At 37.9% G+C, this 8,353-nt stretch overlaps 2 long non-coding RNA genes across 2 annotated transcripts; both read right to left on the bottom strand.

Moving 5' to 3' along the window:
* Positions 1 to 206: 206 nt before the first annotated feature.
* Positions 207 to 3,790, bottom strand: LOC311126648. The gene is made up of 4 exons (XR_014613057.1): positions 3,742 to 3,790; positions 3,479 to 3,650; positions 3,218 to 3,345; positions 207 to 3,091 (listed from the first exon to the last, which is right to left on the bottom strand). It is a non-coding gene; the product is annotated as an uncharacterized lncRNA (long non-coding RNA).
* Positions 3,791 to 3,796: 6 nt separating this feature from the next.
* Positions 3,797 to 6,685, bottom strand: LOC311126649. The gene is made up of 8 exons (XR_014613058.1): positions 6,447 to 6,685; positions 5,381 to 5,469; positions 4,982 to 5,128; positions 4,716 to 4,861; positions 4,471 to 4,607; positions 4,253 to 4,346; positions 4,054 to 4,162; positions 3,797 to 3,965 (listed from the first exon to the last, which is right to left on the bottom strand). It is a non-coding gene; the product is annotated as an uncharacterized lncRNA (long non-coding RNA).
* Between the last annotated feature and the right edge of the window lie 1,668 nt (positions 6,686 to 8,353).

Genomic DNA, 8,353 nt, shown 5'->3' on the forward strand with positions numbered 1-8,353 from the left:
AATCACACTGTTGAGAGTAATATGATTACACTGTATAGAGTTAAGTCAACTACAATTTTACTTTAAAAAATGACACTTTAAAGTGTAATGATATTTACTTTTCATTTCTCTACAGTGTTTTTTTTATTTTTATTTAAATCATATGATGTAGTGTTACTGAATTATAGAAATATCAATACTATCAAATAAAACAAAGCACAATAATACAAGATGAGAGCACCCACATTTATTGAAAAAAAAAAGTATAATTTCAATGTCCGTGAATTTACATTGTACACCCATTGCCTTGTCTATGACAGAAGTATAACATCATAAAAATGTTCACCAGAGAAAGCAATATGGCACAACAAGGAGAGCTGTGTCATTTCCTCCATATGACCTTTGTATGTCAAAAGGTCTAGGGTAGTGCAGGTTGTCGACATGAAAAAAAACTAAATCATGCTTTGATCTGATCACCTCATATGCATGGAAATGTTCTTGAAAGGTTACTGTAACTAAAGGCACTGTGAGTAGTAACAGTTTTTCACACATTATCAGAACTGACTCAATCTGATAAAACAAGGGCACTTCAGAGTCAACTTCGCCACAGATAACCAAGTGTGGGCGATAAACATACCCATTATGTTTAGCCCAATTAACCTTCATAACCTGAATGCTACTGGGCACTTGCATTGCCAAAGCAATTTCAGAACCTCCTTTTACCATATTTAAAGCCACCATTTTTCCTGGACCAATATCTAACCGACTAAAAGTTGTTGATCTTCGCCAACTATATGCCATATGATTCTGATGCTTTTTTGCCAGCGTTTTGGTAATATTTTTAAACGATTTAAGCTGTTTTTTGAAAAAATTATGTTTGCCTTCATACCTCATACACCAACTATGAAGTACAGGCCCTATTTTCTGGATGCAGCGGGGATAGTGGATAAGAAAATGGTGCTTTGGTAAAAGTTTTTTCTGAGGATACAACTTCTTAAACAGTGTATGGTGATCAACAATCAAATGTTTTAAATATACACATAGACCTTGAGATAACATGGGCGAGAATATAATGTTAATTATTTGCAATAATAAAAGAAGCAGGCCCCAGTGTTGGTCAGTAGAAGTTACCAAATCTCCAAAGATAAGAGGAACATTCCTAAGTAAGCACCAGGACTGAATTGCATTCAGTCCCAGATCATTAGATCCTTCACTTAAATTAACAGTCACAGGCCTGTTATTTCTCTCTGTGAAACCATAATCAAAACTTTGTATTCTTGAATGTATTTCTCCTGATGTAACATGTTTTTCATTCAAATACAGAAATAATAACTTCAATTCGTACTGGCCAACCCCTTCTAACACATCATGCATCACATCAACTGAGAAGTTCTCAGTTGTGTGAAAATACCTCAATGAATTTAATATGCATGACCTTTTCACACCAAAAACATACGGAAGGGATGGATTACAAGCCATTTCTTGACAGTGAGCAGTATGCATATCTTTGGTGCGTAAAACTATTTTGGAAGAATCTTCAGAGAATTCTGTTTGAAAGTCCTCCTTTTCTGATAAACAGAACCTGCAACAGTACCTTGCACTGAAAGACTCCACCAGACCAAACAAACTATGCAAACCCAAATTATCACCTGTTACCTGTACTACAGTGCCACGTACATAACCACTGTATAATGGAATCTCAATACCATCGCTCTCTAACACTTTAATGTCTCGAACAATGGGAGCAAAAATTTCACTAAAACCATATCGTTTAACATCTTGAGTATGAAATAAGGCGCACAGGTGTATGTTAGCCAAAAAAGAATTCCATTTTGGAGAGAAGTTTCTTAAAGTAAAATATACTCCACCCAATTTATGAATACCTCGCTTGGAACCCAATGGGTTGGCGACCTCAAAATCATCATAGAACATCTGGACCTGTATTGTCTGCTTCTCAGTTGAGAACAGGGGGTGACTTTTAAAAAAAGATCCATCACAAATATCTCTCAGTCTAGAGTTGCTGGTAGCTGAGCTTTGCAACATTTCTGCAAAATACTGACTTTTAAATATTGACTGCAGTGTAGATAAAATTGGAATATACATGAATTTATCTTGAACTACTACCTGATCATATGTTCCAGTCTTTTTATTTCGTCTTGTGTCAAATCTTGAACCAATCACACATTCAACTGGTTCTACTATTTCCCACTTGGCAGTCATAAATTTTGATCGCTTGTATTCCGAATTTAGAACTGTGAAAGGATTCTCTAACCCCTCAAAACACGCCTCAACTTTCTTGCACATTTCTGTTTCTCTTTCATTACTAAATACATGCTTTATCACTGTTTCTTTAGCATGCTGATGAATATCTTGAACAATCTCTTCCATGGAAATCACTACAGTATTTACTGTACTTTGACCAACACCTGCTGCCTTTAGATCAGAAATAACAGCTGCACAACTATTTACAATGTATGGCGAAGATAACTCTGACTCAGCCTCTAAACATTCAGTCGACACTTCAACATGAGAAATATTACTGGTGTTGACGGTACTTTGAGGGTCTGAAAGATCATCTTCTATAGAATCTACTAAACTTTCTCCGTGGCACTTGTTAAGATGTTTTCTAAAACCAGAAAAGCTACCAAAAGAACGTGAGCATCCTTCTTGACCACATTTCAGAAAAAGAGTCCTGCCTGTACATAGCCCATGAATTATCTTAAGGTGCTTAACAAGGTTGTTTGGACTTCCATGGTCACTTTTGCAAAGAAAACACTTCATAGTTTTATCTCAACTAACGCACCATTCTTGCTCGCAACTCAGCAACTCTAGGAGTCTCCTTTGTTTCCCCCATGTCGATGTTATAGATGGTTGTTTGCACAAAAGTGAAAAAGCTGCTCAAGGAAGAACTGTATGACGTACCAAATACGTAATGGGCTTTAAAGACTTCGTCAAAAGCTCCTACTGAACCTGTTGCCTTGCATGGAAGAGCATGCTTGTCAACCACAATGAAGTAGGAGTGAATGCTGCTCTGTGTGGATCCCTGGGCGAGAAGGTAGGGCTGACTGCTTTGGGTGATGTTGTCAAGATGCTGCTGCACACTGGTTCCAACCTACAAAAAAAACACATTCAACAGAATTGTTTTGGTGACTAACCTCTGACAATAGATAAGATCACCTCAAACTGTGCACAAGATTGAGATGATGGAATATATATTTTAAACAACTGTTAAGCATACCTTTTGAAATCTGATGAGCTGATCTACAGCTTGATATGCAGACATCTTTCCCGGCCTCTTTCTACCTTGTGCAGATGGTGGTAGCAAATGTAGCAGCAGCAAGATGGCAGACATGTCACTGTCCCAGCCTACAAATAAGTAAATAAAAACCTGGTTAACATTGTGCCGTAGCATAACATTCTTATTCACAACTTGCACCATTATGGACATATAATGCACACCTACATTATCCACATAAAAAGTAAAACAGTTCATTCATACCATTCTCAACTTCAGCAGCTGACTCAGCATTGCGCATCAAATCCAAGAGTTCTGTGGTGGATACAAGTCCATGGCTTTCCTTTATTACTTTTGCTTTGAAAGTGGTTGGCCACTTCTCCAAGAATTTGTTGGCTGTGGCCTCACCAAACAGAAGTCTGAAATCTTGTTCTATCTGCAATGTAACACACAAAGACAGAAATAATGAGTGTTACCTTATTCTTCATTGGATATTTTTGGTGATGCAGTGAATTAAGTTGTCATACCAGTCCTGGTGTGTCCAGAAATCTTGGGAAGACCGAGAAGACATCTGATGATTTGGCTTCATCGTTGACCATTGCTTGCCGATATATGAAGGTCATTTTCATCTTCTCACGGACAGTGTTTTCATCAGCAGAGTGTCTCAAAACAGCAATAGCTGCTTCCACATCCTCATCAGATGGCTCTCTGTCATAGGTGAAGGGCTGACGATCACGGCCTGGCCCACCAACTTAAGACAAAATACAGTGTTAAGAAATCCTTTCTGTACAATTCACAGGTCACCATTATAATTACATGTCACTGATCAGAAAACATACCTTTAGGAGATTTGCTGACTGAGGCACCTCTTTCCTCTGCTGTTTTTCTTATGGTCTTCAATCGCCATGCAAGGTATCCGGAACCACTCTCCGGATCGTAGTAATGATCCTATATTATTATAAATAAATTATAAAGGAGTACTATTCCCATTTCATAGAGTGAATATGTGCATAATGTTGCAATAACCCATTTACTTACATATCCATGTTGTGAGTATGGGTCTTGTAGATAGGGAAACAAAGCTACTATCCCCTGTGCATACATCACTCTGACACTTTTGGGGGGGGATGTCCTAGCATATGAATTCAAAGTTAACATCACACTGAATTGATATTGCACAACACATTTTACATAATTAATAACCGGAAAATAATAACAATGTTTCTTTACAGCCCATCTATATGCTTAATGCTTACCCATGTGTTTCTGTCATCTCAGCAGCAAGTATGTTGATCATCTGTCTTCTGGTGGCATCTGTCAGAGATTTGGTTTTTCCATACTCTTGCATAATGCGTTCACCACCAGGCTTTGATGTTAGGATTTTTTCAATCAGCTATAGGTGGAAAGAAATGTGCTTTCCGTAATTGTAAAACAATATGTAATGCTGTCACATGATGAAACAACATTCAGATTGGACTTAACAGCAATGTTCACCACTTACTGCTTTTGCCTCATAGTTTATGTGGCATGGCCTTTTAGGCTGGCTTCCTTCGCCAGCCGCTACTTCTTCAACATCGTCACACACAGTGAAATTCAGAATGATGGTGTCATCAGATGTACCCGAGCATGATGATGAATGAGAGGTATCTGTTCATTATGAAATTTGTGCAAAACATAGAAACATATTACAATAAACTGTTATTTTTAAGACAATAAAGGTTCTCATTCTGGCCTTTAAACTAAAAAACTAATTGAATGAATGAATACCAAGTCCATTGCCCAGCATGATTCTGAAAGTTCCAGGTGACTCCTTTACTAATTCTTCAAAAACATCTGAGTCAACTTCTGTGTCAGACTGGTCATACACCTTAATGTCTGGCTTTCTGCTTTCTGGTATGTTGAATTTTAGACACACTGTTAAAAAAAGAAGAAAAAAAAGAAAAACATGCATTCCCTTCTCACAAGAATCCAAGTTCATACTTAAGGTTGCCTCATGTGTTCACAAAATGATGAAAGACAAGGATCTGCACCTGATTTTATGTTACTGAAAATATAAAGCACAGCAGAAATGACTATAGACCTAAATAGATATCATAAGATAATAGCTTAATGCTGTATTATTTTGTCATTAGGGTGATATGTATTGCTTTAACCTATTATACCTACCTTCTTTCAAGAAAGCATTGAATGTCAGCTCAGACAGCTTGACGTATTTCTGCTCTTCCCCGAGCTGAACACGCAACAGCATTTTGCCTCTGTTAACAAAGAAAATATATATTCAAAATCATCATTTAGTGCTGGTTCAACTAAGCGTTAGCTAACTATCCATTTATCTCAGTAGTACTAGCTACGCAATGCACTATGCATTACTTAGACGTTACACTGCAATTACAAAGGCTGAAGTAGACACAGTTGTGCTGGTTGAATATAACGTTAAGCTGCCATTTTCTGCAGCAAATGGGTGTAGGCTAGTTCAAGTTTAGAGGCACATTGTCCCATTAGCTACCAAATAACTAGCTATGTGTCAAAGTTAGCTAGCTCATTAGCCATTTTAGTTCGAACAGTAGCTAACCATTAAAATGGTTAAGCAATGTTAAACAAACCTGTCATGCAAATCAGTGATCTAAGTTATCGTTTTATAACACCAACATTAGCTGGCTAACTATCAGAAGCATGCTAACATTACCGTTATATATAGCTTTATAAAAAACAGTTAGCGTTAGTGTAAGGAAGCCTGGGAAGCTATACAATAACGTTAGCTAACAATACTATCTGTATAAATGTTTTGTTGTTAGCGAACGTTATTTTACGTATTTACCATTCTGACAAACTTCATTCGTGAAAATATTGCAACACAAAGAAAGACAGTTACCGATACTGATTGCAAGCTAGCTAACCGCATGACAAGCACAATCTGCGCTCATGCCAAACGGTGGTGTCCTTCAAACGAACTGATTAGCTAAGTTAACGTTACCTATTTTTAGCCATATGAAACAGCAAGCCATTCACAAAAATATCAAACATATTCCATGGGTATATCATATAACAGTTATTACTGTCAACCATCTGAACTTACAAGCTAATTTAGCTGGCTGATGACGAGGTCACTGCAAGTGGGACCGCCGCATGGAACTCGTAACTTAAAATATGACCTTGACATCAGCACAACTCTAAAATTATGTAAAGTTAAAAAATACCGGTTTGGTGTTGAAAAAACGGGGATGTAACTTACCTAGCAATATCTGTGGCCTAGCTACTCCTTCGCAATCTTCCTCCACCAACGTACGTGCCAAACTTCAGCAAAGCAGAGTGGCGGGTATTCATCACTGCTGTAGAGTTGAAATTGTCACTGCGTATCTGCAGATTTTTACACTCACTTTTAACTCCACTGATAGAGCAACTTTACTCTCAAAAATGTTGAAAATACTCTATCTGGGTTAAAATAACTTTACTCTGAAATATTAACACCCCATTTTTTACTGTGTACCCTGCATCCCAAACCACCTATCCCCCACCACTTATGTAATGCTGATTCAATGGCTCTGTCCTTCATCTAATGTATAGTTAAACTAATGTAATACTGATTTAATGGCTCTGTCCTTCATCTAATGTATAGTTAAACTAATGTAATACTGATTTAATGGCTCTGTCCTTCATCTAATGTATAGTTAAACTAATGTAATGCTGATTCAATGGCTAAGTCCGTCTTGAGTCTTTAACGATTTGTGAAGGTATATCCCTGGCAATAGATTGTTCCCTCTTCTATAGGTCATTTGTGCAATCAGCATACATTTCCAGAATTTTCCTTGAATATTGAAGTGACAAGCTGCAGTGAACTAGGCTTCAATTTGACTATGTTGAGCAACACAATGGTTTCTTTTACATACATGGCCTGGTCCCACTTTCTCCTCTCCTTCCTTCACACACTCTATCACTTCCTCCACCGTACCCCCTCCCTCTCTCCCCCGGTCTTTTCTCTCTCTCTCTCTCTCTCTCTCTCTCTCTCTCTCTCTCTCTCTCTCTCTCTCTCTCTCTCTCTCTCTCTCTCTCTCTCTCTCTCTCTCTCTCTCTCTCTCTCTGAACTAAGAGAGTGTGCCCAAGCCAAAGGTCCTGCAGTTGCTCACAACTTCAAAGCTGAAAGTCAAGTCCCTCTGCAACTTCACAATGAATCCAATAAACCAGGCAGGACAGAGCTGGGAGCAGGACAGATGACTGTAGTATACTGTAGTGTTTTTGCAGACTTTACATTCAGATTGTTTAATAGTCACATGTACAGGGCTGCAGGTTGTGATTGCAGGATACAGTGAAAATCTTAGGCTTGGAACTCCAACATGCAGGACTAGTGAAATAAAATAATGACAATGGTAATAAAACAATAGAAATAGCACTATATAATTATTATACACATTATGAGAGAGAGAGAGAGAGAGAGAGAGAGAGAGAGAGAGAGAGAGAGAGAGAGAGAGAGAGAGAGCGAGAGAGAGAGAGAGAGAGAGAGAGAGAGAGAGAGAGAGAGAGAGAGAGAACTACACATAAGGAATAATGGACATGGATTGTTTTATTGCCTAGTTGTTGAAAACGACAGTAATAGCTGTCTTGATTCTGTCAGTTTGGTTGGGTAGTTATTGTTGGTGTGAGGTGATAAAGGGTGTTTCAGAGTTGTTCACTAGAATAGGTCCCTTACAGTGAGTGTTTAAGTCTGATGGCTATACACCCAAAATCCCAGTGGACGTCTCCTGAGGGGATTATGGCTACAAGGACTCCTTCACAGAGGAGGGTTAGGATTCATCCCCAATGGAACCTTATTCCCTATGTAGTGCACTACTTTTGACCAGAACCATTTGGGCCATTTGGGAATAGGGTGCCATTTGGGATGCTGGCTTAATGTTGTGTCCTCGGGGCAACAAGAAGTAATGTTACAGAGTCTTAGGATGTGTGTTATAATATCTATGTTGTAATATCTACGTTGTAATATCTATGTTGTAATATCTATGTTGTAATATCTATGTTGTAATATCTATGTTGTAATATCTACGTTGTAATATCTATGTTGTAATATCTATGTTGTAATATCTACGTTGTAATATCTATGTTGTAATATCTATGTTGTAATATCTACGTTGTAATATCTATGTTGTA

Source organism: Coregonus lavaretus (assembly GCF_964263955.1).
Source record: "Coregonus lavaretus genome assembly, contig: HAP1_SCAFFOLD_4192, whole genome shotgun sequence".
NCBI lineage: Eukaryota > Metazoa > Chordata > Actinopteri > Salmoniformes > Salmonidae > Coregonus > Coregonus lavaretus.